General features: G+C 38.9%; 1 long non-coding RNA gene across 3 annotated transcripts in view; it reads right to left on the reverse strand.

The window, feature by feature from the left end:
* Positions 1 to 3,503: 3,503 nt before the first annotated feature.
* The window catches only part of LOC123797258 (uncharacterized), an 80,182-nt gene continuing 58,673 nt past the window's right edge, over positions 3,504 to 25,012 (reverse strand). Inside the window, exon 4 of one of the 3 annotated variants that reach the window (XR_015723397.1) lies at positions 3,504 to 4,538. This is a non-coding gene — a long non-coding RNA (uncharacterized LOC123797258). Of the gene's footprint in view, positions 4,539 to 5,053; positions 6,373 to 16,416; positions 17,004 to 25,012 lie in introns of those variants that run through there. The other 2 variants (XR_015723398.1, XR_015723399.1) reach the window with 2 other exon arrangements.

Below are 25,012 nucleotides of genomic sequence, written 5' to 3' on the forward strand. Positions count from 1 at the left end.
GGAGGTGGAGGGGGAGCAACAACACCAGCAGAGGAGGGAGGGACATTAATGACCTTTTCTCTTTTAGAAAAACCCCTGGAGCCTTGGCCTTAGGAGGGAAAATGCCCTGGTGTAGCTTTCCACAACTGTTTTACTTGTGTACTTCATAATTTAACTGACTATTGGGTCTGCTGTCCTCATCAGATAGCTCTAATGACAATTTGATCACCATTGTCCTTAATCTTACTGAGAAGTCTATCAGCAAGAGCAGGGGAGGACCCAAGCTGCTAAACTTTCATACCAAACACCTATCAGCACCTCCAGATGTCCTCCTCAAGCTCATTCCCATAGCCTTGACTCATTCTACAAATTAGGTGGACAAAAGTCATTTGGCTGGCGGTATGGACCAATAGAACAGATTGGATAACTGCCCTCAGATTGGCTTTCCAAAACTGAGGATTAAACTCAATTATTCAAACAGAATTGGGAACTTAAGGTGTAGTAGCTGTCTGGGAGGCCACATTGGAGACACTGTTAATCTGAATTCCCCAAATGATATAGGTCCCACTTGGGGGCTCCAACAATTGTCAAGCTTAGATTGACAAGTATCCTCGTGATGTCCCTTTGTTGGCATATAGAATAATGGCCCATCCTTTCACCGAGGGAGCTCTTTATCTCTCATCCCCACCACGCATCTTGTTTGCTGAGAACAATAAAAGCTTCCATCAGCACAAAACATCAGCACAAGCTTACTACTTTGGTTTTGGCTTTCTCTTTGCTCCTCCCTTCCCTCCTCCCAGATTTACTTACTTTACCTCAGCTATGCATTTTAGGGGATATTTGTTACATTTTACCGAGAATTCCCATGTGTTTGCAGTTTTTAAGATAACTAGGATAACTGGCATGCCATACATGAGACAGAATGCCCTCTCTGGTTTACTTTTTTCCTCTATTCTATATAGTTCTTTTCTACCTCTTAGCTTTTGCCGATTCACAGTTTCTGCTTCTTTGCAACCTGACTTTGTTCTATCCTGAATGGTCCCAGCACTAATTCATGGCCTTTCTTTACACATGTGCTCAATTTCAGCTTCCTTTGCCATCTACTTCATATCTTCTAAAAAAGAGGTAATATCACAGAGCCAATTTGGCTTTTTGGGTCAGGCTACAGCAGAGGTTCCTGTCTATGAACTGGCTGCTCACTAGACAGGTGCCCACCCCAGCCCAGTCAGCTGTGACCATGAGCAATGGTAGAGAAGAGGGGTGCACTGGGTCACATGGAACAAAATATGGGGCAGCTTTCTCAATAGGAACTGAAGATAGGGTAAGTTCCCTTAGAAGGAACTATACATGGGGAAGGCATTTGATATATCTAGAGCTTGTAGAGTGATTCATGCATCAACCTCTTTGGAATCTGTATACTCTCTTTTTAGAGAGGAAAGGAATAAGAATACAATAGGTCACTGAGTGACTAGAAGGTGAAGGAGCAGAGATCATCTAGTGTCAACTATCCTAGCAGTCTTTAAACTTAGTTGTTTATGAATCCCAGAAAAGAAAAGAAAAGAAAAGAAAAGAAAAGAAAAGAAAAGAAAAGAAGAGAAAAGAAAAGAAAAACTACTTACCTTTTCACACATTTGGAAGTTATTTAATATTTTTCATAATAAATTCAAACAGTTGTAAGTTATGCATATTAGTTATGGTTAAAGGCTATGTGCTGTAACAAAGAGATTGTCAATATTTAGTAGCTTAAAGAACAGAGGAGTTTCTTTCTTTTATTCTGGTTCCAAGGTTCAGGCTGAGTAGGATATTCTGCCATCTTTGACACATGGCTTCTAAAGGAATTCTAGCCAACGAAGGGAAAGGGCAGGATCCTAGGGCCAAGGATTTCTTTTAAGCAAGAGAAGCTGAATTATATCAGTTCTGCTCACATTCCATTGGTAAAATCTTTGTTACATGGCCATCACTTTGCTGCAAAGAAGACCGGGATGTGGTCCCAGGCCAGGCAGCCTTATCATAGCGATGGCTCTATTGTTATGGAAGAAGAGAGAAAGGAATTTAGTGAGTATGGTTCCTTGGGTCTATATATCTAGAAACGAAAAGATAAGTTATCTGCTCTCTTCCTACCGAAAATCCAATGGTAATGTGGGAACAGAATAACCATAATGAAACTCCTATTTGGAAAAAGGAAGAATTAGAAACACTAATAGTCATCAATCCATAGTGACTGAAAAGCCCACTAACAGGTAAAGCAGAGACTTCCATCATTGACAGTAGATTAAATTTCTTGACTAGCCTATCTAACTGCCCTAATTCTGCTGATGGGGAGAATTCCCATGACCACTATCCTCTAGGGGGCCTGGCTTTGCTCTCTGGGAGTTTCTTCTTTGTCCATTATACCCCATGATCACTTTTAAAGAGGAAGTTGGGGAAATACTTCTTGGAGTTGTATCATTTTCACAACCTTGTTCTTGCTGTTCCAAGCTTCTCCAAACATTAGCACCCTCTGTCACCTAGAAGGTTGGTAATAATACATTAGTTAACACTCCAGTATCATCTCTCAGATTTCCCAAACCACTGGCACCCATTTTGCAAATGTTGATGCTAGCACTTTTTGATCCTACCAGAAGAATCTGAAACTTTACTAATGCCAAATTTATGCTGTGCTGTCCTGTGTCTTTTGCAAATACAACAGTTTTTCACTTCAATGGCATATAACGGCATAATATTTTTGAAAACATTTAAAATGGCAACTTAATTTCACATGTAGTATCAACTGTGTGATAACTAAAGTGATAGCAATGTGAAGTACTATGGCCAAATTCCTGCATATTTTGAGAATTACAAATACATAAGGACAGATGCTTGACAAACAGGGATTGTAAGTCACTCCTAATTTCTAGGATGTTAAAATGTAAAAAAAGCATGTCTTAGAATTGATGAATCAAAGAGATATCTGTACCCCCACGTTCATACCAGCATTATTTACAATAGCCACAACATGGAAACAACCTAAGTAAGTGTCCATCAATAGATGAATGGATAAAGAAGATGTGGTGTACACACATATACACACACATGATGGAATATTAATCAGCCACAAAAAAGGGGAAATCCTGCCCTTTTGACACATGGATGGATCTTGAGTGCATTATGCTAATAAGTCACAGAAAGATAAATACTGCATGATTTCACTGATATGTGGAATCTAAAAAAACAAAACAAAACCAGAAAAAATCAAACTCATAAAAAAAGAGATCAGATTTGTGGTACCAGGGGAAGGGGGTAAGGGGTGGGGGAATTGAAGGTAGTCAAAAGGTACAAACTTCTAGTTATAAGATAAATAAGTAGTAGGGATGTAATGTACGACATGATGACTATAGTTACCACTGCCGTATGGTATATTTGAAAATTGCTAAGAGAGGAAATCCTAAAAGTTCTCATCATAAGGAAAAACCTTTCTTTTTCTTCTTTTTTTTTTATTTTTTATTTATTTATTTATTTTTTAAATCTATATGAGATGATGGATGTTAACTAAACTTACTGTGGTGATAATTTCACAACATGTATGTCAAGTCATTATGCGTACACTTAAACTCACGTGGTGTAATATGTCACTTATATATCAATAAAACTGAAAGAAAATAAAAGAATTGATAAAATATGAAAGTAGCTGTCTGTTTAGTTTGCTTCCAGTCACTTCACATGCCAGTATCTACAACCAAAGTAATTTCCTGGACATAATTCTTAGGTCTGCTTTACTCTTTACTTCCTGATTGTCTTCATGCTCTCATCTCTTAATGTCAGCTAACTTGTTGCCATCTGAAACAATAAATTTGATGGGAGGATGGGTGATAACCATAATTTGATTCTTCCCTCCATAATGAATCCATTGCTTGTCTTAATGTTTGACATAAAGGTTTTAATGAGTCTTTAAGTAAACTTTGAGAATGAGACTTATTTCTTGGGTCCAGAAGCAGTTGGATTTTCCAAACTTGTGAGGCTTTTGAGGCTTTTAATATAGAGATTCTCTCCATTCTTCTCTCTTCCACCTCTGCTTACGAACTGGTTATTTCTTACCTGAACTCATCTTTTCCTTGTAATACCTTCCTAAGGTGGTAAGAAGAAACCATTACACATTAGCATTCTGGCTCTTGCCCTAGATCTACTGGCTTGGTGGGCATGTGGTCTGCCTTCCAAGTTAACATACATAACAAACGTACCAGTTGTCTGGAGGACTCCAGCCTTCTAACTAGCACTATTTATTTCTTCATCATTTGCTATCTAGGCATTAGACAAATGCTGAAAAATTTAGGCTTTTTGTCATAGTAGTGCTCCACTTTCATGGTATCAATTCCTGTATTAGTTAAGGAAGGTCTAGCTGTTGTAACAAAGAGGTCTCTTAAAATTCAGAGGCTTAAACAACAAAGAAGTTTATTTCTTTCATGTCACATTCTGAGCTGATGGTTCTAGGTCTCTATATAATCAGACAGGGACCCAGGCTGATGACAGATCTGCCATCTTCAATATGAGACTTCCAAGGTCACTGTAAGTCATTTCCATTCCTGCCAGTGGGACAGAAGAAGGAAGGGTCATTCAGGGCCAGGAATTATGTTTTAAGCAATACACTTCTACTCATTACTTCTGCTCAAATTCCACTGATGAGAGCTCAGTCTTATCTAGTCACATCTAGTTTAAAGGTAGATTAGGAAATTTAGTCCCTAGTTGGGTATCCATATCTCAGCTACAAAAATAAAGAGAATGGATTTTGGTGGAAAGCAAGCAATTTCCATCACAGGATATAATTTCCAATATATTATTAAAATTGACATTAAAAATAATATGTACAACACTTTTTCAATGTATCCGATGGACTCTAAATTCTTTAGTTCTTTAATATCCACCATTGCCCATCTCTAAAACAACTTAAACAAGTTTTTTAACAGCTGGATATATTGCAGTTTCTTTCTCTCTTAGAAGTCATAATTCCATTTCACTCCCCCCCCACAAAAAATATACCAATGTATTTTTAAGTTTGAAAAATCTTTTATTAATCATCCTATCATACTTCCCCGAAACAAAAATATATGTGTATACATATACTTCAGTAAAACTGGCAAAATATGTGTACATATGTATACATATATAGATATATTTAAAATTGAAATAAATGTTCAGTTTTCTGTGACCAAAAACCTCTAAGTGTTATATAAGTGTTCTTCTAGATTGTTATCATTATAATAAATAGTACTCAATTGATGAAAACAACATAAATTTATCATTGATTTTTAAAATTAATTCTTAAACTTTTACTTAGAACATATCACCTATTAAACTGGATGGACTTTTCTTCCTCTTTTTTTTTTTTAAGTAATCTCTACAGCCAACATGGGGTTCAAACTTATGACCCCAAGATCAAGAGTTGCATGCTCTGACTGAGCCAGCCAGGTGCCCCTGGATGGACTTTTTTTTAATAGTCCATGTATCCATGGATGACTAGTACTTATTGCTAAAATGAGACAAGTTCAAAATCAATTACATTCCTATTTTTCACCTTATAGATGCAAATATTGAGAAAATTTATTAATATAAGTACATTAGTAGTAATAGAAAGAGTTTTGTTATAGTAACATTACTCAATTCTTTGAACTCCTTGTCTCAAGGAGTGCAGGGAACAGGAGACTAGGCTCAGGGTACACCCAAAGTGGAAAGTTTCATAGGAAACTCTTCTTCTGTAAGGCTGGGACCCTAGGCAGGACCACCATGTTCCCAACCACATGGAGCACCTTCGTTCGCACTGTAGTCTACAGCTTGTTCACTGAAAACATGAACGGTGCCTTCAGGAGTTAAATAACATGGAGGTCCCACCTTTAATGTAAAGGTGAACTACAAGTACCCCTCAATCTCAAGGAACATTAAAGAAAATAGAATGTTTTGATTTTGTATAGAAAAAAATCATAAAATTTTATTAGGTGATATAAAGATCTAAATGAATTGAGAAATATACCGTGCTCATGGATTAGAAGACTAATATAAAGATGTCATCTCTCATTTGAATGAACTATAGATTTGATGCAAACCCAATCAAAACCCCAAGATGTATTTTTGTGGAACCTGAGAATCTGATCCCAAAATTTATGAAAATTGCCAATGGACAAGAATATCTAAATTACTCCTGAATAACAAGGCAATGAGTATTGCCTTACCAGATAAAAAGTCAATACAAAGGTACAATAACTAAGGCAGGATGGTATTATATCACAAAGAGACCAGTGGAACAGAGTAGAAAACCTACAAATAGGTCTACACAATCATGCACATGATATACAGCAGAGATGGAATTCCAGATTCGTAAGAAAGGGTGCACTTTTCAATAAATGGTCTGAGACAATTGGATACCTGTGTGTAAAAAGAAAAAATAAATCAAAGTCCTATCTTACACCAGACACAAAAATTAATTTCAGAGACTAAAGACACTGCCAAACAAATTTATGCATCCTTCTTCTCTCATGACAAGCCAGAATGGGACATTTCTGGTTGTGAGGTAGGGCGGCAGAAGGGACAGAAAGGGAAATCCACCTCTGCTTGCAATGCCAGGGCAACCATACCTGGTTGTTTTGCCTGCCCCAGCCTTAGCAAGGAAGAATTGGCTCCACAAAGCCATGGCCATAGAGTGTCAAGGGAAGCACTAACCATTATCTGAAGACAGCTAGATGCGGTAATTCTAGTCAATAAATCTGTGTGGTGTCAGATTTGGCTTTTTCCACAGCTCAATAAAACGCCAACCTTCTCAGTCTCCAAGATGATAGAAAGGAAGCAAGGTAGACAACCACTTGGTTCAAATTCCTAAGTGGTCTGAACTCTCAACAGGTTGGGGTTGCTGTACCTGCTTGGTTCCCATCTGTCATTTTTGTTTCTGCCTCTTAATTGAAGTGATGAACTTCTGAGGAAAGAGATAATGACTCACCACAGAGTTGTAGGCTCTCATGTAAGGGAGGCACCACTGACTGTTGTTTGGATGAGGGAATCCTGCCCCTGAATATGGCTCTGCTATTCCAAGGGAGTCACAGGGCTGACAACTGCCAGACACTTCCTTCCTCAGACTCAAAGGTGGGACTGCTGCAAAGTTCTGGTATGGGACTTAATTTCTCTTTTGCAGACTTCTCCCACTGCAGAGGATTCAGGGAAATCAGCACTGGCCCAATCATCTATCCCAGATGTTGTCTGTTGAACTTCAGCTCCACACTCACCTTCCCTGTTACCACTGGGGCTGGCAGTGTACAAACCACATTTCCCAGACTCCTTTGCCAGTGGGTTCTGGTTAGGTTCTAACAACAGGAGGCAGTCAAGTCAGATTAGAAGGCAGTAAGAAGGTAGAAGAAATTCTGTTCATGGAGTAGCCGTGGCAGCAGTGGTTCAGGTAATGTTAATAGTAAGTATGGGCTTATGAGTTCCAGTCCTCAGGTGGTAGCAGCTTCCTGATTCTGGCCAATGCCCTATCTTCCTGGAATAGTAGCAGTTTCCTTGTCTCTGAGTCATACCAAACCTTTTAACTCTTTTAAACCTTCTAACTCCTTTGTAACCAATCCCCTGCATTAAAGCCCTTTCTGCTTGAAATACCTAAAGTACTTTATGTGTTCTTGACCAGAAACTAAGTAATATACTAGCGTTGGGACACTCTTTTAACCTCTCTAAAACCTCATTTGAAAAATATGAATTTGGGGGGCCTGGGTGGCTCAGCTGGTTAAGCATCCAACTCTTGATTTCAGCTCAGGTCATGATCTTAGGGTTGTGAGGTGGAGCCCCATGTTGGGCTCCGTGCTGGGCATGAAGCATGCTTAAGAGGCTCTCTTTCCCTCTCCCTCTGCCCCTCCCCCACCTCTCTCTCAAGAAAGAAAGAAAGAAAGGAAGGAAGAAAGATGTGAATTCAACTAAATGAATGTTAATTGAGCAGAATACTCAATGATAAGTTTAGAGCAGAGTACTGCCTAGGATATAAAGATGCATAAGACTTGACCTCTGACAGTCTAGAAGACATGATTAGAAATGTCTACAGATAACTAATGTAAGTCAGAGAAAGATAAATGTCAAGAGGAGGACATATATTTTAATATTTTATTTATTTATTTATTTTAGAGATAGAGAGTGAGAGAGCGAGAGAGTGAGACTAAGAGGGAGAGCTAGGGGAGGAGCAGAGGGAGAGGGATAAGCAGACTCCATGCTGAATGCAGAGCCCAACAAAGGGCTCTATTCCACGACTCTGAGATCATGACCTGAGCCGAAATCCAGAGTTGACCACTTAACTGACTAAGCCACCCAGCTGCCCCGGATGAGGACATATTTTTGAAACCATCAGATTTTTTCTGAACAGTCACAGGGTACATTAACAATAGTAATGATAGCTAGGTGCTAAGTACCATAAATAATTATCTCATGGATATGAAAAGGCATTGGAAAATGGAATATATATAGATATGTATGTGTGTATACACACACACACACACACACACACACACACACATTCATTCATTCATTCATTTATTTTGCCCAGAGGGAGCCTGGAGAAAAGAACAATGGAGTGAATGGCATTCTGATAGATCTCAGCAAGGGCGGAAAGACACTGAGTTCAGGAGTGTGTACCACAGTGTTCATTTTAGACACATGGAATAAAGCCCCAGGGGGATCTTTTCACTTCTTAGCACCTGAGGTCCCTCCCACCCCATGCTGCTGCCTGGCCTGGAGGGTATTGCTAACTGATCACAACTCTATAACCTACATTGAACTGTAAATCCTCTGAGGTAGCTGGATAGGAGTTGTGGGAAATGGGGACAGGAATCTCATTAGAATGTTCCAGGATGAAGGAAGAATGGAGTCTCTGTTCTTTGTTCATGCTGTGACCCATCTATCTGAAACAAGTGAATTTTGTTTTCAGTCCAGTTATCTATCATTTAGGGAGAGGAGGAAGAGGAAAATGGATAAAATGTAAATGTAGGAAGATTATTGGTCCCTTGTGGGTGTTACCAAAAAATCAAAGTGACTTAGTATGGGGCTGCATCAGAGGAAATGGTAAGAGGCTCCTGGGATGTTAATAAGCTCTTCTTCCCAAGACCTGGGGGGCTGCACTCAGAGCAGGATGCTGACCTTCCCAGGCAACCTGAGGATCATCTAGGAAATCTCAGCCTTAATGAAGTGGGCATTTTCCCTCGATCCCATAGCTTCCTCCATTTGCCATCTGATATCTGAAGTCTCCCCAGATAGGGTGTTTATATCTTTAGTTTTAGGATATTCATCCCAGTTCTAATGCTAACATGATTGCTCCCAGCCATTTCCTCCCTTACAAATGGAGAGTTCACAAAAGTGGACGGCATTGGGAATAAAAGAAGAGATCAACACACATGAAAATGTGGACCCATCTTCTCCTGGGGAAGATGGAGACAGAATCGCCTTGGGGAAAGACTGGAGAAGAGGAGGTTGCCAACTAAAGCCAACTCTACATTCTGGTCAGGACTGGCTCTGGCAACTGGGTGTGGTGGAACAATCAATGGACCAGAAGTGCCACCAAGTTAATGCCCCCAGGAGCAGCCCCAGTCACTAAGAAATTCTGCATGTGTGACATCTACCTCGGCCATTCTCCACCAACCTATGAGACATAGGGGCTGCCTGCTGGGCCACGAGTGACACATCCCTTTCCCTCTAACCCAAGAATCTTCAACTTTTATGAATCTGTGGCACGCTAACTTGTTAGCTTACAAGTAGGATAAAACCTCAGAACCTCTACAGTTCTTGACATTTATATCATATAATCTGGGGTGCCTGGCTGGCTCAGTCGGTAGAGCATGTGACTCTTGATCTCAGGGCTATTGAGTTTGAGCCTCACATTGGGTGTAGAGATTACTTAAATAAATAAAAACTTATATCATATAATATTATATATGTATATAATCTTTATACATATATATCTTTTCTGGAATTTCTTCAGTAAGCATTTATTATTTCTAATGTGTTAAATGAACAAGTGGCTCTTTATGGCTCTCAACAATGACACACCCTTTATTGGCTTCCTTTCCCTTCCTGCCTCATTTCCCCATTCCCCCACTGGCATTTACTAGGTTCACTTCCCAAATAAACAACTGGCACTCAAATTCTTGATTTAGAAGTCTTCTTAGACAACGTAACCTAAGACAATCAATTGTCCCATAGATATTTGTTCAGGCACTCTCCACACTCCCCATGCTAGTCTGGAAGACAGACTGATGCAAGTTTCTACTACATTTACTAAAGGAAAGGGGTGCAGAAAGGGGAGGTAGAGAAAGGGAAAGTCTGAGACTTTTATGTGTTTCCTTGCAGGGAAAGGAGTGTTCCGCATAAGCCTTACCACTGCCCACCTTACCTCTCACCACCTTCGGTTGCCCTTTCCCTTTCTTCCCACTGATATAATTTCCAAAAAACATATTCATTTAATGACTGTGAAATGGTTTGGACCCCATGGATAATGGAGTGTAATGACTGATTGGGATATGGTACATTTTTCTGAACAATGAATTACAGTAATAAACATTCATCAAATGCTGAATAGCAAACACTGCAAAATATTTAGTTTAGAAAAGCATTCCGGTAATAGGTGCAAATAAATAAAAGGCAGGGTCACATTAAAATGCAAAACAGCAACTAGACCAAAAAAACAACTATAAAGGATGGAGAAACTAGTGGAGGCCTCAAAGATAGAGAGCATGGGATTTGACTCAAAATGTTTTTCTCTCATATGCATAATAAAACATGTTATTCATATTCAAGTATTCTGCAAAATGTAATGAGGAAAGCAGATCAAATTTTAAATAACGATGCTTTTAAAAGGCAGTGGGCCAAAAAAGGCAGTTGGACCTCTTTAAAAATACAAATTAAAATCAACTTCTATTTTGGCATGACCTTTTAAATTTTAAAGATATTTTCCCTCCTACCTGGCAAGTCTCTTTCTTCCTCTACCTTCTGTCTATTCAAACCCTACACAGCTTTCAAAAAAACAGCTTAAGTACACCCTCCTCCAGAGACCCCTCATAGCATCTATTATCTTTACTACTTATTTTGGCATCTAATGATAATAGCTACCATTTAGTGAACATTTATTATGTGCCAAGTCCCGAACTAAATCTTCTGGGGCAATTACCTCACTAAACACAACGATCCTTAATGTAGCTACTGCCGTTATGCCCACTTACATAAAAGGGAATGGAGGCACTGAATGGCTGAGTAAGTTGTCCAAGATCACAAAGTAAGTTGCAAAGTTAAGAGTCAAACCTGGGTCTTTTCATTCAGAGACCCGCTATACTATATTGCCCCTACCCCACATCTTAGAGTCTTTGAATGAGTCTGTGATTGGCTCATTCAGTGCCCCTCTCCTCGGATTATAAACTTCTCAGGACAGATATTCTTGAATGCTTGCCTGTGATGCCACTGTGATTATGTGTCACATTCAACATTCACAGATTCTGTATTTTAGATAAATAATGTTACTCGTTTTTTTCTCTACTTATCAATTTACAAGTTGACAGGTATGTTAAGAATGATCAACAAAATAGGACTTGATGGATGTTTCTTTATGATGATAAAATATATATACATAATTCCAAAGGCCAGCATCTTACTGAACAAGGAAATAATAGAGGCTTTCGTGTTAAAGTGAGAACTAAGACAAGGAGGCCCACTCTCTCCACTACTTTCAAACATTGTATTGGAGGTATTAGCCAACTTGCAGTTGGACAGGAAAAATCAAGTAGAGGCATAATAATGGGAAAGGAAGAGGAAAACTTATCTTTTTTTTGCCGCTGATATTTTTATCTATCTGAAAAACCCGAAAGTGTCAGCAAAAAAAACCTATCACAAGCAAGAAGAAAATGCATTTAAATAGCAGGATATTAAATTAACATGCAGAAACCAAAGGCCTTCATATACACATATGATCAATAACCAGCTAGAAGAAAAAATGGAAGAGAAGACACCATTTACAAGAGCAAAATAAAAGAAAAAAAAGTGCCTAGGCATATGCATAATGAGAAGAGTGAAAAATATTTATGAAGAAACTATGAAACATTCCTAATAGATCTGAATAAGTAGAAAGACATCCCATGTTCTTTGATAAGAAAACTTAACAGGATAAAGATATTCTTTGTAAGCTAATCTATAAACTTAACACAATCTCAATAGAATTTCATCAGTCTTTTTTCCTGGAGCCAGAAATGTTGATTATAAAGTTTGCTTCTAAGAATAAATAAGCCAGAATAGATATCCCCTAAAAGATAAAAGCAACAGGGAGAGCTAGCTCTAACAAATATGAAAACGTATCATAAAGCTTTCGTAATTAAAACAGTATGATATCGGGGCGCCTGGATGGCTCAGCCAGTTAAGCCTCCGACTCTTGATCTTGGCTCAGGTCATAATCTCAGGGTGGAGATCTCTCTCTCTCTTTCCTTTTATCCCTCCCCCTGCTTGTGTGCAGCTCATTCTCTCTCCCCCCCCCCAAAAAAGACTTTAAAACGGTATGATATCAGTACATGAATTGGCCAATGGAACAGAATACAAAGAAGTCAGAAATAAACCCACATGCACAGGGAGATAGAGTATATGATAAAGGCTATCTCAATCATGGGAAAAGAAGCACTTTTTAATAAATGGCATTGGAACAACTGGATAGCCATATGGTAAGATAAAATTCAATTTATTCCTTACACTGAATAAATTTCAGATACAGCAGAATTCTCAATGTAAAAAATGATACTAAAAGCAATAAGAGGAAATATGGGTGAATTCTCTTAAAGCCTGGGAGTGGTAAAACTTTCCTATCATTCAAATTACAGAAGCAATAAAAAAAAAAGACAAATTTGGTCAAATAAAAATTAAAAAGTTTTGCATGGTAGAAAACATCATAAGAAAAGTGAAAAGACAAGCAACACATTGGAAAAAACATCTGCAACTTATATCATAATCACAGGGTAAACATCTTTAATATATAACAAGCCTCTTAAAATTGAGAAGAAAAGAGCAAAAATCCAATAGAAAAAAATGGTAAGAGAGATACACAGATAACTTGGAGAAGAAGAAATGAAAAAGGCTCTCAAAGATAGGAAAAGATATTCAACCTCACTCACAGTGAGAAAAATGTAAATTAAAACTATACAGAGAGAGCATTTCTCACCTACAAGATTGGCAAAAATCTTGAAGTCTGACAACATGCTGTTGGCTGACTGATATCCCCAAGCAATGGTCCATTTCAAGGGCTTGGCATTGCTCTTTGTGGGTGGAAGGCTGGGCATTCAGCAGTGGCAGTAGTTAGATCAGCCATGGTGAAAGGGAATCCCTGTTGTTGGGCCCAAGTAGAGCCTCCATTGTTGCCACCGTGACCACTCTGTTCATAGGTGCTAGAGTGGATGAGGAAGCTGGTGACATCCACAGGACAGGTCATCTTAGGCACCTGTAGTAGATGCTATGTGGTGGGCATTAATGTGAGACACAAAAATCCACACATTCTGTGCCCTCTCCCACAGGTTCACCCAAATACCTCTCACCCAAACCAGTGTGTTTATCTTTAGCAACCTTATACTAACCTGCTCTTTACAATTCTCTCATTCCAGATTCTCAGTTATAGACAACAGTTTCATTCTAGCTAGTTTACCCAGAAAGTAGTCGACTATAACTCAGCCAGAAATCATGCAGTCAGGACAGTGTAGCCAATAAAAATATACAATCATCCCATGGGAAAATTCTGCCTGAGACACCACCAACATTGGAATTGGTGTTAAGTGAGCCAACTTACAGTATCTGCTTGACCAATACAGCCACTATTTCTTTGTCAGTCTCTTTAAAGAACATAATTAACTATATAAAATCTCACTAGGTTTCTAAATTCAAGTATCATAATTATCAACTACCCATAAAACATCTTAATACCTTCAAATCCATATCCAGTGTCTTTAATGTGACATCCTGGCACTTGACAAGCACTTAATGAATACTTGTTGAATGACTGAATACAGGCCTTTCAAGGGAAAAAAAATTTTTTTCCTGAAAACCTGCCTAAAAATTTCTTCACTGAAACATAGATGATAGGTGACCCTGTAGGACTAAATCCTAGTGAGCTGCCTGTAACTCCACGCCTTGTCTCCAGGGGAGAGACCAGCTATTCACAGGGTAAACTTAAATTTACACTAACTTATAAAGAACATATAAACAAAATCATTCACAGATTTCAGTATTTTTGACATACTTCCAGGTCTTGACGTCTCAGGGTAAGGGAGTAACCCTAGTCTAGGCACAATCTGGGAGCTCTGGCCTTCAGAGATCTAAGTTTTCTGCTACATTGTAGACAATCAAGTTTCCTTCATTTGGAATCGTTCCCCAGATGGGGCCTGAGACCACGATTTGAAGACAAGTAGTTGAGAGGTGAGCCCAGGAAGCAGTGTGAGAGACTGAGGACGTGACACAAGGAGAGGAGGAAAGCCGATAAAGGGTGTGTCAGTGAGCAGGCTATCACTTTGGGCATCTGGGGCTCAATCCAGCTGGAGCCCCTGAGACACTGAATACAGCATACCTCAGAACTGCCCTGCAGAGGGGCCAGAAAGCCAGAGCATGTATTTACTCTCATCCCTCATTAGCTAAAGACCCATGGATTGTGGGTTGCTAATTTGCAGGCATTTTCAGCATGCTTCCTCCTCCAGAAAGCACAGAGATGCAGAAAACCATTAGCAAGCACAGGGAGTGTCCACAGGGATCTTCGGAGTGGAAAAAGGGGATAAGTGTAGAGCCTGCTAACATCTGCTACAGTAGTCAAGCTAAAAGGTTAACCAGATGGTGGGAGGTAGGGAAACTAAGAAGAGTACATTGGAAAAGCACCTCCTCGGGCTTGAGCTGTACTCTGGGACACAAGGCCCTGGGATTTTCTTTCTTGTCTAACTTCAACCTTGTGGCAAAAGGAAGCAGCTGTCAAGAGGCAGGGAGTTTCAAGGCTCCTGCCCTCCCAGGGATTAGCTACTCATCCAAGAAGAAACCACCATTTGGGAGAGAGGAAGGGGAGGTAAGTAGCCCAAGACAGCTTTTACTTTGAACAAAATGTTGAAGACAAACTTGTAGAAAGGACTTTAAACTCCATTTTGGGAATCTGGAGTTAGTTAATAAGGGTAAAGCTTAACACTGGTGACAAAATTGCCATAAGCAACCTAGATGTTTAATCTTTCAACATCTTACTTTATTTAGAAAAAACCTTGAAGCATATGAATCAACTGCTAATAGCCATCATGGCTAGGGCATGGGGTGTATATTGTATGTATTTAACACATTTAGTAGATGTATATACAATATGCCTATTTGATCTATTTTATAATTCATATGTAATATAGTATCCTACATTATTTATACATAACACATATTTTAGGGGATGTATATGCATTTAATACACATCTACTTAAATAGTTTAGTGTAAATGTTATTTATAGTGAATATATTTTATAAAGTGTATTAGTCAGGATAGGCTGGTTATAAGGAGTGAAGTAAGAAACAACCCCCAATCTCGATGTCCTAACACAACAAAAGTCTGTTTCTCAGTCTCCCAGGAATCTAGGTGGTCAGAGCTTCAGCATCTTGTATCCATCTTGTCTGCAACATGCACCTCCCCAGCACCCCTAGTAGAGGAAGAGAGACAGGAGAATCATACTGGACTTCTCACTACCTCAGCCCAGGGGTGACTCCTCCCCTCATAGCTCACTGGCCAGAACTAGTCACCTGACTGCCTATCTGCAAGGGGCCTGCAAACGTAGGGAGAAAGTGGAATATTTGGTGAACATTAATAGTTGACAAGGCCTGCTTTTTAATTAACTAGCTAGATGGCTGGCTGGATGGACAGACATGAAAATTCACTGCAGCATTCAGTGCCATTATACCTAGTCTGCCAAACTGATTTCCTCAGAGGTGATTAATAATTTGGAGACTGAATCTACTAAACGAGAGGGGCAACAGTAATATCACTTACAGCAGGGTTCCACACAGAGTGACTATGAAGCTAGCCAATAACTAGAATCTTACCTAAGTAGACAAAGCATTGTTTTGCCAGTTGAGTTCCTTAGGAAGCAAGTTCTGAGATGAAATTTATTGTGTAGGCTATTTATTAAGAAGTGCCCTTGGGACTAACACCTGTAGAAGCAAGCAGGCATGGGCAGAGAGATGAGCTGTAACAGGCTGCTGGTGGCCTCAGTGAACCCAAGGAAAGCTCCAGAGCTAAAACAGTCCTTGAGAAATGTCTCCCTATGAACTGTGATGGCCAGGTCTTCATATCTCTGCATCTATTAGTCATTGGATGTGGGCTGCCCTGGGAAGGGTGTGACCTTAGTAGATATATTTAAAATGCAGACACATATACGCATTCTCCAGGCAGCTGGGGCAACACGTCCTTCACTGAAGAGGGATCTCGACAGCATATCGAAGTGACCTCCACACATTACACAATCCATCTGGTTATTGCTTCTCTCTCAGTAAGCCTAGGTATTATGTGACTTTTAGACTATTTACTATTACTTGATCTCTTGTTTTTCTTAAGCTGATAATTAGGAGTGTCCTACAACCCAATGTTTAAGGGCTCCCACCATTTTTTTAATGTATTAAAAAGATGAAGTTTAAAATATTTTGCCAAATAAAAATCCATGCATAGTAGCTCTTACAGTTGCATATTCTAAGAGAGTACAACCAGAGACTGGGCATTGAGAGGCCCCCATCCCGGCACTGATTTCCATCAGCTGATTTACTGAGTCAATGCAGAGCCATGGGAAAAGACTGTAAAGGATGTCAGTGATTAGGTTCAGACACAGACCCAGACATCTGAGGGAGAAGTGCCAGAAATAAACATGAAGAAGTGACTGCGGGTTCCCTTTGAAGGTTTCTACCCCAAAGGAAGAAAAAGGTTGGCATACCTAGAGAGGGTAGTTGGTAGAGGTTATAGTGTGACAGCTGTTACTGTGGGGTCCCCACACCCAGGAACACTGGTTGCTCTCCTGCGGAGAAAGAGGCTGTTCAGATATAAAGCCAAAAGTGCCGGCCACCTCAGGGGCCAAGGGATCTCTGGTATCGGCTTCCTCTAAAAGCCCCTAACACAGAGATCGCTGTACATTCCTTTCAGTAATGCCATATCTTTGCAAAGCTGTAGTTTTGGTTCTGTGAACTGAGAAAATTTGGAAAGTTCAAGCAGTTCTTGGCCCCCAGCTGGTGCTCCTAATTCATGCAAGGAAGTGGACAAATGGTGGAGAGAGGTTGGATGAGAGTATGTGAGGTCCACAATTGACCTTTTTCAGGGAATTTCTGGGGCATTCTTTCTAAGATCCAGTGAGACAGAGGGGGTAACTATGTGAGGTGGTAGATATGTTAATTAGCTTGATGATGGCAGTTATTTCACAATGTGTACATATATCAAAACATCAAGACACATCAGTGTACAAAACCCACAAAACGATCTGGAGACTGGCAGAACAGACTCTCCACAGTTAAATGTAGACAAGAAGCCATATTGAGGAGGGTGGGAAGAGTGAAGATGTGTTGGGGAGCTAAACAGAACTGTGGAACTATCCATTGCAGGGAGGGATGCCACAGTTGCAGGAGGGACGAGAAACAGACTCTCACACCAGGGAGCCTTCATGGGGAAGATGAATCCCCACAACATTTGGCTTTGAAAACTAGAGGGGCTGAATTTCGAATTTCGCAAGTTCTTACAATCAGCAGGGCTTAAAACCTGGGACTTTAAAAATCAGCTGGCTTGTCGAAGAGACAGAAGGGTGAGAGAAAACTGAGTCCCTACCTTTAAAGAGACAGTACTACAAACAGTCCCATGGAGATACAGCATAGAAGCAGCAGTTTGAAAAATGCCTGGGGTATACATGGGGGAGATTTGTTTACTAATCTCAAAGCGTGCTGGAGGGGCAGGGATTGTTGGGAGACTTCTCCAGGAACAAAGGAGCTGGTAGGTGGCATTTCCATCCCCTGCCCCCCAGCCTAGATATAAAGACACCTACTGGAACCAATGCTACCTAACTTACTACCTAACTTGATAATACTGCTGTCCTGCCTGCTGTGTTCTCCTGCGGACATGTCCCCACCAGCCAGGCCTCAGTTCCAGGTCCCCTCCCATAGCAGACCTACGCAAACCTTGCTAACACCGTGCATCCTGCCCCTGCTTGCTTCTGTGAATCTGCCCCCTCCAATCCAGCCTGCCTTGGTCCCTGGCAACTGCAGGTTCCCTCCCACCCATGTGGGCCTTACTGGGACTGTGCACCCCACCCCTGCATTCTCCTACAGTTCAGTGCTACTGTGTCTCTGGCAAATGCCTGGTCTGACTCAACTTAAGCCCAAGGGGGCCCCAGACTGGCCCACTAACAACATAGGGACAAAACCCTGACCACAACAGGCAGAGAGAGCCATTGCAGATGACTGGACTGAAGGCAAAAGCAGCTCAGCCACAACAGCACAGCATATGCAACACATATAAGAGATACCCCCAAAGTGGCAGGTTCTGGTGAACAGGGGACATTGCACTGCAGGGTACTACAGGACCTCTTTTTTATAAGGCCACCGCCTTCAAGAGCAGAAGGTGTAGCTGACTTTCCTAATACACAGAAAGAGACACAGAGAGTTAGACAAAGCAAGGAGACATAAGAATATATCTCAAATGAAAGAACAGGACAAAATCACAGCAAGAGAGCCAACCAAAATGGAGGTAAGTAATATGCCTGATAGAGAATTTAAAGTATTGGTCATAAAGATACTCACTGGACTCGAGAAAAGACTGCAGGACCTCAGTGAGACCCTCAACGAAGAGACAGAAAACATAAAAAAGAACCAATCAGAGAGGGAAAAAATAGTAGACTAGAGGAAGCAGAAGAATGGATCAGTAAACTGAAGGAAAGAATACTGGATACCAATCAAGTTGAACAGGAGTGAGAAAAAAATACAAAATGAAAATAGACTTAGGGAACTCAATGACACTATCAAGTGTAATAATATTCACATTATAAGGATCCCAGAAGGAGAAGAGAGAGAAAAGGGGGCAGAAATCTTATTGGAAGAAATAATAGCTGAAAACTTTCCAAATCTGGGGAAGGAAACAGAAATCAGGCCAAGGAGGCACAGAGAGCCCCCAACAAAATCGACCCAAGGAGGTCCACCAAGACACATAGTAATTAAGATGGCACAAAGTAGTGATAAAGAAAGAATTTTAAAAGCTGTAAGAGAAAACAGCTACATACAAGGAAACCTCTGTAAAGCTTTCAGCAGATTTTTCAGCAGAAACTTTGCAAACCAGAAGCAGGCGGCATGATATATTCAAAGTGCTGAAAGAAAAAAAAACCTGCAGCCAAGAATAGTCTATTCAGCAAGGTTATCATTCAGAATAGAAGGAGAGGTAAAGACAAACAAAAGTTAAAGGGATTCATGACCAATAAACCAGCCCTACAAGAAATGTTAAAGAGGACTCTGAGTGGAAAGGAAAGATTGTAAGTGGGAGTAAGAAAAGTAAGAAACACAAAAGCAATAAAATTATGTATATCTATAAAAACCAGTCAAGGGATTCACAAAATGAAAGGATGTGAAGTATGACACCATATATCTAAAATGTGAGGGGAAGAGGAGTAAAGAATGGGCTCAAACTTAAGCAACCATAAACTTAATATAGACTGCTATATGTATAAGATGCTATATACAAACCTAATGGTAACCACAAATCAAAAACCAGTAATAGATATGCAAAAAATAAAGAGAAAGGAATCCAAGCATATCATTAAAGAAAATCAGCAAACCATGAGAGAAGCAAACAACAGAAGAAAAGGAACAGAGAAGAACTATAAAAACAACCATAAAACAAGTAACAAAATGGCAATATGTACATACCTATCAATAATTACTTTGAATGTAAATGGACTAAAGCTCGAATCAAAAGATATAGAGTGAAAGAATAGATAAAAAATAGATAAAAAATAAATTTAAAAAAGATAAAATAGATAAAAAAGCAAGACCCATCTAGATGCTGCCTATAAGAGACTCATTTCATGTGTCTAAAGACACATGCAGATTAAAAGTGAAGGGATGGAAAAGCATTTATCATGGAAGTGAAAAGAAAGCTGGGGTAACATATTGGAGAAAATAGACCTTAAAACAAAGACTGTTTTACAGAAAAAGACAAAGAAGGACACTATATTATCATAAATGGAATGATCCAACAAGAAGATACAACAATTGTCAATATTTATGCACCCAACATGGAAGCACCCAAATACATAAGGAAGCTAATAACAAGCATAAAGGAAGAAATCCATAGTAATACAATAATAGTAAGGGACCTTAGCACCCCACTTACATTGATGAATAGATCATCCAAACAGAAAACTGACAGGGAAAGACTGGCTTTGAATAACACGTAGGACCAGTTGAGTCTAACAGATATATTCAGAATAGTCCATCCCAAAACAGCAGAATACACATTCTTTTCAAGTGCACATGGAACATTCTCCAGAATAGATCACTATTAGGCCACAAAACAAGTCTCAACAAATTCATAAAGATCAAAGTCATACCATGCATCTCCCCTGACCACAATGTTATTAAACTAAAAATCAACCACAAGGAAAAAATCTGGAAAGAACAAAAATACATGGAGGTTAAATAACGTGCTACTAAACAACGAATGGATTAACCAAGAAATCAAAGAGGAAATTAAAAAATACATGGAGACCAATGAAAATGAAAACACAATGGTCCAAAATCATTGGGATGTAGCAAAAGCTGTTCTAAGATGGAAGTTTATAGCAATACAGGCCTACCTCAAGAAACAAGAAAAATCTCAAATAAACAACCTAAAGGAGCTAGAAAAAGAACAAACAAAACCCCAAACCAGTAGAAGGAAGGAAACAATAAAGCGGAAATAAATGAAATAGAAACTGAAAAAACAATAGAACAGATCAATGAAACCAGGAGGTGGTTCTTTGAGAAGATCAATAAAATTGATAAACCTTTAGCCAGACTCATCAAAAAAAGGGGGGGAGGGAAAGAGTACTCAAATAAACAAAATCAGAAATGAAAGAGGAGAAATAACAACTGACAGCGTGGAAATACAAAGGATTGTAAGAGAATATTATGAAAAATTATATGGCAACAAATTGGACAACCTAGAAGTGGATAAATTCCTAGAAACATTTAACTTCCCAAAACTGAATCAGTAAGAAATAGAAAATTGAACAGACCAATTACCAGCAATGAAATTGAATCAGTAATCAAAAAACTCCCAACAAACCAAAGTCCAGGACCAGATGGCTTCATAGGGGAAATCTACCAAACATTTAAAGAAGAGTTAGTACCCATTCTTCCCAAACTTTTCCAAAAAATTGAAGAGGAAGGAAAGCTTCCAAATTCATACTATGAGGCCAGCAATACCCTGATACCAAAATCAGATAAAGACACCACAAAAAAAGAGAACTATAGGCCCATATCTCTGATGAACATAAATGCAAAAATCCTCAAGAAAATATAAGCAGACAGAATACAACAGAAATCTGTTGTATTTCTATACACTAATAATGAAGTAGCAGAAAGAGAAATAAAGAAAACAATCCCATTTACAATTTCACCAAAAACAATACGATACCTAGGATTAAACTTAACCAAGGAGGTGATAGACCAAACTCTGAAAACTATAAAACACTGATAAAAGAAATTAAAGATGACACAAACAAAGAAATGGAAAGATATTCCATTCTCATGGATTGGAAGAACAATATTATAAAAATTCCAAAGCAATCTACAGATTTAATGCAATCCCTATCAAAATATCAACAGCATTTCTCACAGAACTGGAATGAATAATCCTAAAATTGTATGGAACCAACAGCCAAAGCAATGTTGAAAAAGAAGAACAAAACTGGAGGTATTACAATCCCAGATTTCAAAATATACTACAAAGCTGTAGTAATCAAAACAGTATGGTACTGGGATGCCTGAGTGGCTCAGTTGGTTGAGTGGCTGTTTTCAGCTCAGGTCATGATCCCAGGGTCCTGGGATTGAGTCCCACATTGGGCTCCTTGCTCAGCGGGGAGCCTGCTTCTCCCTCTGCCTGCTTCTCCCTCTCTCACTCTGAAAAATAAATAAATAAAATAAAATAAAATAAAATAAAATAAAATAAAATAAAAACAGCAGTATGGTATTGGCACAAAAACAGACACAGAGCAATAGAACACAATAGAGAGCCGAGAAATAAACCCATGATTACATGGTCAATTAACCTTTGACAAAGGAGGCAAGAATATGCGATGGGAAAAAGTCCCTTCAACAAATGGTGCTGGGAAAACTGGACAGCTACATGTAAAAGAATGAAACTAGAGCACTTTCTTACATCACACACACACAAAACTCAAAATGGATTAAGGACCTAAACGTGAGACCTAAAACCATAAAAATCCTAGAAGAGAGCAGAGACATTAATTTCTCTGGCAAGTACGTAGAGGTTAAATAACATGCTACTAAACAATGAATGGGCCATAGCAACATTTCTTTAGGTATGTCTCCTGAGGCAAGGGAAATGAAAACAAAAATAAACTATTGGGACTATATCAAAAGAAAAAGTTTCTGCACAGCAAAGGAAACAATCAACAAAACAAAAAGACAACCTGCTGAATGGGAGAAGATATTTGCAAATGACATATCTGATAAAGGGTTACTATCCAAAATATATGAAGAACTTATACAACGCAACACCAAAATAACAAATAATCCAATTTAAAGATGGGCAGAAGACATGAACAGACATTTCTCCAAAGAACACACAGAGGACACATGAAAAGATGCTCAACATCACTAATCATTAGGGGAATGCAAATCAAAACCACAATGAGATAACACCTCAATCCTGTCAGAGTGGTTAAAATCCCAAACACCAGAAACAACAAGTGTTGGCAAGGATGTGGAGAAAAAGGAACCCTCATGCACTGTTCGTGGGAATGCAAACTAGGGCAACCACTGTGGAAAACAGTATGGAGGTTCCTCAAAAAATTAAAAACTACCATATGACCAAATAATTCCACTCCTCGGTATTTTCCCAAAGAATATGAAAACACCAATTCAAAATGATATATGCACCCCTATGCATACAGCAGCATTATTTACAACAGCTAAATTATGGAAGCAGTCCAAGTGTTCACTGATAGATGAATGATAAAGAAGAAGTGGTATATATATCCAATGGAGTATTACTCAGCTATAAAAATGAAATCTTACCATTTGCAGCAACATAGATGGATCTAGAGAGTATAATGGTAAGTGAAGTAAGTCAGTCGGAGAAAGACAAATACCATACAATTTCACTCATAAGTAGAATTTAAAAACAAAATGAAGAAAAAGAAGAGAAAAACCAAAAAACAGACTCTTAACTATACAGAGCAAACTGATAGTTACCAGACGGGAGGTGAAAACAGCAGTTTCCACGGGGGGTGGGTGAAATAGGTGATGGGGATTAAAAGTACACTTATCACGATGAGCACTGACTAATGTATAGAATTGTTGAATCACTATATTGTATACCTGAAGCTAAAAACACTCCACTTGAACTATACTGGAATTAAAAAAAAATCAAGTCATACACCTTAAATATATACAGTTCTTATTTGTCAGTTATATCTCAGTAAAGATGGAAAAAAAGTTTTCCTATATAATATGAATAGAACCCCCCTTTGAAATTTTACAAATTATTTTATTAAAAAATCAAATTGTTTTTGAAATTCTTTCTTGAATGTTCAACTGACATTTCTATGAAAAGAGCACTATGTTAAGACTGGGCCATGGGACATCTCAGCTTTATGTACATTATATATACAACCATTATTTTTAAAAAATAATTGATAAAAGCCCTTACTTTGCTCAGTTCTAGGGGAAGTGGGAAGTACCATATAGTTGTTAATAGCCTGTATATACAGATACTGTGAGAATTAAGGAATCCCTTTATAGCTTTATGTCAGGACTCATTCAGATGATAGATTTAACTAATAGAAATCCAGTGATTTCCTCTAATAAAGTACTCTGTGGTTCCTTCCTCTTTCTTAATTCATCTTTTTCCTCCTCTTCTCAAATAAAATCTAAGAATAGTTTTAAGTGCAAATGAAGTTGAGATCCTAGGCAGAAAACTGTATTATAAATATAAATTTGGGGTTTAAGATTTATGTTAAATGATGCCAATCACCTTCTAGATTATAAGTGGAAAATATATATTAGTGTGCTGAGGAGAGCATATTCCAGATACATTTTTGGTATTTGGTGAGTGTCAGTTCTGGCATTATCAGATGTCATGCACTTAGATGATCGTATACAAATGAAAACCATTATTGGAATTATTACTTACCTGCTAAAATTCTTACATTTTTCACATTCTTGTCTAATTCATCTTTACACAGTCATCTGAAATGACTATTCTCAATGGTATTTCTTTTCTGTTTAAAATATCTGTAGATAACACCTCAATTGCAATGAGCACATCTAGTACCACTAAAAAGAACCAGAACTCCTTGAAAAAGTGGATGATTTTAGTCTGGAGTAGGGAAAGTATAAGGTGGTCTTGAAATATCTTGTGCCACAAAATACAGAAGTGCTCAAAAACTGATGGGGTAATGTAAAAAGAAGACAGAGCCAGCTTGAAAGTGCTCCCACTGATAAATATAGGACAATTTGAGTATCAAAATGAATAATGAACTGGAATAGAACAACAAAAAAAATTCAAACCAACACTATTCAGTAAAAAAATTAAGGGTGGGGCACCTGGGTGGCTCAGTTGGTTAAGTGTCTGCCTTTGGCTCAGATCATGATCTCGGGGTCCTGGGATTGACATAGATCAGGCTCCGTGCTTGGTGGGGAGTCTGCTTCTCCCTCTCCCTCTGCCCCTCCCCCTGCTCATGTGCGTGTGCTCTCTCTCTCTCTCTCTCTCTTGCACTCTCTCTCAGATAAATAAAATCTTTTTAAAAAATTAAGGGCGAGGAAGAAA

Source organism: Ursus americanus, chromosome X, assembly GCF_024610735.1.
Source record: "Ursus americanus isolate L20-20 chromosome X, mUrsAme1.1.p, whole genome shotgun sequence".
In the NCBI taxonomy this organism is placed as follows: Eukaryota; Metazoa; Chordata; class Mammalia; order Carnivora; family Ursidae; genus Ursus; species Ursus americanus.